This window comes from Octopus bimaculoides, chromosome 13, assembly GCF_001194135.2.
Source record: "Octopus bimaculoides isolate UCB-OBI-ISO-001 chromosome 13, ASM119413v2, whole genome shotgun sequence".
Lineage (NCBI taxonomy): Eukaryota > Metazoa > Mollusca > Cephalopoda > Octopoda > Octopodidae > Octopus > Octopus bimaculoides.
The window spans coordinates 59,199,682-59,205,281 of record NC_068993.1 but is presented as its reverse complement, the minus strand read 5'-3'; the positions used below and the strand labels follow the sequence as shown (position 1 = coordinate 59,205,281).

General features: G+C 37.2%; 1 protein-coding gene across 1 annotated transcript in view; it reads right to left on the bottom strand.

The window, feature by feature from the left end:
- The window catches only part of LOC106874403 (uncharacterized protein DDB_G0275275), a 95,266-nt gene that overhangs the window by 75,036 nt on the left and 14,630 nt on the right, over nucleotides 1-5,600 (bottom strand). Inside the window, exon 2 of the mRNA XM_014922129.2 lies at nucleotides 532-582. The gene's annotated coding sequence lies outside the window, so the exon portion shown is untranslated. The remainder of the gene's footprint in view (nucleotides 1-531; nucleotides 583-5,600) is intronic.

The following is a 5,600-nucleotide window of genomic DNA, read 5'->3' as shown; positions in this document are numbered from 1 at the left end:
ATATATATATATATATATATATATATATATATATATAGTCAGTGTGTATGTATACAATTGACTGCGTTGACATCAAAGCACTTTAGCTCTTATTCCTAGCATTGTAGATGTTCTAACACCCTCTGTCATATTTAATGACAGTTATAAGCTTTCCTATTTGCTAATACATCGTTAAACAGATGCCTAATTTAATTATTATATATATATATACACATATATACACACACACAAATACACGCACATATACACGGGTGAGTGAACAAACGAAAGAAACTGGCATTTAACATATTTAGTAGCTGTTACATGTACTTAATTAATGTAGCGTAGTTTGACATATCTTAAAGATTCGCGTGCCAGGATACGTCCACCTCGCTAAATGTGCGAAGAAGGAGTCGAGAGTTTGAAAGAAATTCTAAGTGGCTTTACACATGCACACATACATACATACATACGTACAAACAAACACACACACGCACATACACACACACCCATACGCACACATATAGTGGCATAAAAATGGTGATCACTTACCTCTGCTAGTATGGTAGCTTTACACCTTAGAACGAGTACTGTTAAATATTCCTGTGAAAAAAACAAGACAAAAATGCAAACAATAATAATAATAATAATAATAATAATAATAATAATAATAATAATGACGACGGTGATGACGATGACGTCATTAACAACAATAACAACACCGACAAAGATGGCGTAGTCAACAACAATAGCAATCATAATAATAATATAATATAAATATAATTTTGTTTATTTATCAAAGTGAGGAGATGTTACAAACGATGGGGTTTCTATGCAGAATCAAATGTGAAAAAAGCAGACGTGAAAAACGAATTTATTCAAAAACATATTAAATTAGGTGCCCCTACAAAAAGGCAGTGGTTTACTGGTTCGGGTGCTGTACTCATGATTGTAAGATTGTGGTTTCGATTCCTGAACCCAGCGATGTGTTGTGTTCTTGAACAAAACACTTCATTTCACGTTGCTCCAATCCACTCAGCAGCAAAAACGAGAAATCCAGAGTGTGGAGGGAGGGAATATAGACGTTGCAGAACCAGGAAACCGGCCTTACGAAGCTATAGGTTGGGAAGGACCTTTGATCATTTTGATAGGAAGTCAACCACCGAAAGCCAACCAAAGAAACTCGCTGATTCAATATGGTTCTGGCCACAAAGGGCAACTGACTCCTCTCTCAGATTTTATCTACGCTATACAGGCCCATACTGAGAGTATGACTTGGGACATTCTCGTCCCTCTCATCCACCATTCTACAAATGATAAACGTGTGTCAGAGTAACAAGACTGGACCTTCTATGCTCTTCCCTAGGGCATAGTTAAAGGGGGTTTCGCCTGAAAAGAAAGTGTCTTTCAGTAAGCCTTTCAATCTTGTCCACCAAACGACTTTTGTCACCCTGTCCACCAGACACTGTGGAACTACCGACATTTCCTCATCAAAGGAAGATTCATCCCAGATGCAACAAAAGCTGTTCGAGTTTGAGTTCACATCCAGTTTAAAACTCACGGACATTGAACCGCTGCGCATGTTAGACAATCCTGGTTGGTGGCGCTAATATATCAGTAGATGTTATCCCGAACCGAGGATGCTCCAATAAAATCGATTAGAACCATATTGGAAGCGTTCCAACCGTGACTGTTCCGTCTTTTCCCTAGAATCAGTATCATCCCCACTTCCACACGGACCGCGTTAGTCAATATGCTCTTCTTTATACAAGCGACTGGGTGGACATGAGAAGAATTTGCGCAATTCTTCACGTAGATTCTGCTCAGGCGCTAAAACACTGTGAAAGGCTGGCATGGAAGTTCCCATTGTTAGTTTGTTGTTCGTGTTCTTGCTGCTAATTTTGATGTTGCTCTTGTTGATGTTGTGCTGTTATTGTTAATAGTGAGGGTGTTGTTTAGCTCCCATATAAGCCCTGATTCAGCAAACCTGTGTTCAAATGGTTATATATAACTTACATAACCTATAGATCCATTGATTCAAATAAACAATACCACCATGTAATGGTCCGGTGTATGGCATGCTGTGCGACTATCTGGGCATCTTACATTTCTACCATTTCTACCATCCTGTTTCTCCATGCTTGCTACTACTTCTGTAGTTGCTGTTTAAACCCAGATTTATCGTGAATAAACAGGTCTTAGATCAAAAGCATGCCGGTCGTGACAATCCAGCATTACTTTTCTTTTTCAGGTGTACGTAGGACTACATTATTTAATCTATCTTTTCACATTTAAATTAGTAGGAAGCTATTTGAGGGAGACCGGGTTGCTATTTCAAGCAAAACATTCGGGTCCTGGAGATGGCAACAGTGGACCACATTTGTCAAAGTGTTATTTTAATACGGAATGTATGATACGGAGTAGATTTTTGCTGCTATTTCTTGCAATCTCAATGAACATACAAAGCTCCATATCCTGTAAGGACGGTGGTGGTGTTGCTGTGCATTTCGGCTCCTGATTCCATTGTGGTGTCCGATGTGCCTTCTGCTGAAGCTGCATATTATAGCTGCTGTTAGTGCACCTGCTGCTATTGCAGCTGTTGCATCCTGTTGCAGCCGTTAATGCTGCTGTTGCTGCTACTACTGTTGCTGCTTCCGTTGCTACTTCACTTGCTGCTGCTGTAGTATCTCTTATTAACTAGAGTAGGCTTGCGAGATCTGGTGTGGGTTGGGGAAGGGTGTGGCATTATAGGACGAAAACAGAGTTACAATTCTCTAGAATGTAAAACGCATAAATTCCAAAGACACTGTTTGGAGTTCAATGTGAGGCGAAGTAGCTACTAAAACAAAAGCAAAAAAAATCAAATTTAAAATTGAAATTAATTTAATACCAGTAATTAAGTACCGTCACACTGGTTGAGCTTAAGTATTAAAGTAATTTGTTGTGAAATGACGATTGCGCTGTCAGTCTATCAGTGTGTCTGTTTGTTGGACTCCCCCTATCGCTTTCTTTCACCTTTTCAATCAAATTGTTTTACTTATTACCTGTCCTTATTTTTGTTCTTATCTCCTTTTCTTTTCTTTCTACCTTCCACTCCTTTTATCGACGCACAAACACACACACACACACACACACACACACACACACACACGCACACACACACACACACACACACACATGTCTTATATATCTGTCGTTATCATTTTACTAAATATTCCACGTTTCACATACAAAAACGTGACAATTCGTAAGCACGTATTTATAGATACATCTCTATTTATAGCAAATTAAATCTATGTCTATTATTACATACACACACAACCTCTGCCACGCTTACATTTATACGCAAATAAGATGGTTGCAAATGTAGTCATAAAGTTAAAAAAGAAAATCAACTTTACTTCGAAAGCACATGATTACTGTTTCGATCCAAGTGAGAAGCAAATTGTCAAATGACTTCAACCTCAACCTTCGTCCTCCGTTGCCCTATAATTTTGAATGGTAATTGGATGGTGGAGAATATGCAGAAGCTTGTTATGCGCCCGCGTATATATATATATATATATATATATATATATATATATATATATATATATATATATATATAAGTATATATACAGTAATCCCTCGACTACCGCAGGTGTTACGTTCCAAAAGCCCCTGCGATAGGTAAAAATTCGTGAAGTAGTAACAGTACTGTACTGTATATTTTTAAAGATTTTTATAATTTGTATGTATTTTACTATATTATAAATGCAAAACAACACCACAGAGGAGTCGACGTAAGCTTAAATAATAAACCACGATAGGTGAACCATGATATGGCGAGGAATTGCTGCATATGTGTGTGAATTGGTGTGTTGGTTGATGTCTCTAAATTGTACTCGATAAAACAGCATAACAGAAACTGCACCATAAGATCGACGATCTTAAAAGACAGAAATTTGCTCATCATGTAATGGCAACAATCTTGTTACAACCACAATGGGGTATTTCTCTTACATATGGACGGTGCTGCTGCCACACTTGCAGATATCCAAAATGCCACCCAGAGATTAGCCAGTCGGCTGTTTGGTATCAAATCCTTTAACAATACACTCCAACTTCTGGCCCACAGTAGCCTGCGCATCAAAGAACTAGCTGATTTCGTGCCAGCTAACATTCAAGGACTTCACATTCATTCACAATTCCTTCCGCCTCAGAACGCCATGTTGTGAGATTTCTCTTCCTGCGAAGTTCGGCAAAAGAGACCGATAGAATAAGTACTAGGCTTACAAAGAATAAGCTCTGGGGTCAATTTGCTCCACTATAAAGGTGGTGCTCTAGCATGGCCGCAGTGAAATGACTAAAATATGCGTACATATATTTGTCCCAATAAAATGAAAAAAAAAAAGAAAACAAGTCAGAATTATAACTATTTTATCGGAAATCGATAAAACAACCCCCTGTTCAATTTTCATTAGTTTTAATAAATATTTACATTCGTATATTCACCATAGGGTCATTTGAGAGATTTCTTCATAGAAATTTCTAAATAAAAAGCATTTCTTTATAAAGTCAATATATCTGAAAATATTACTGTAAAGAAATTTTCAATAATTTTTTTTTAATTTTATAAATTTTCAATAAAATATTTGTAAACTTAAAAAAATCCAATGCGCATTTTACACATTGCTATATGTTCCTATGTAGAATCGGAAATTCCCGCCAAATTGGTTCCGATATGATCTTAGCAGAGCCAATCAATAGGCATATAAGACATCTTCGAAAAGCATAAGATCAGTCTCCTGACGATCACAGCCAAGAAACAACGAATAGCAAGTGACACAGATTCGGCTTTGAATAAATTATTCAGCTCTGTCTAACGTAACTGAGTACTATCTTTCATTTCATTTCACTTCAGACAAGTAAGATACTACTATCCATACGTGTGTATTTGTTTATATGTGTGTGTATTTGTGTGTATATATATATGTGTGTGTATGTGTGTGTATGCGTGTGTGTGTCTGTGTACGTATATGTGAATGTGAGCAGCAACTGTATACTTTTTCTGTACCCAGTTATGCAACATGTTTGTTAATAATGTACGATATTCTCTTATGTTAGTGCCTGAGTGAATGAGTGTGCGTGTATGTGTGTGTGTGTGCGAGAGAGAGAGAGAGAGAGAGAGAGAGAGAGAGAGAGAGAGAGAGAGAGAGAGAGAGAGAGAGTGAGTGAATGTATGTGAGAAAATTAGTTCGGGTGAGAAATACAGACAAGTAAAGAGAGAAAGAAGACAAGTAGATTGTGTTAATCGTGCTAAGATGACGTGACAGTTATATATTTTTTCCAATCTAAATCTGATGGCATTACTGACTTACGTTACAGATTGACATGTCTAGACGTGTTTGAGCTGCACATATATACATATATGTATATATACTGTAGGTTTAGAGGTAATGCTTGATAAGTGAAAGCACCTGTATATGCCAGATAGTGGTAGAGGTGAAATAATATATCAAGCATAGATTGAAAACAGAACACAAAGGATATCGCGGTACACGTGTTTCAAGCTTTGTGTACCGCGATATCCTTTGTGTTCTGTTTTCAATTCATGTTTGATATATATATATATGTATATA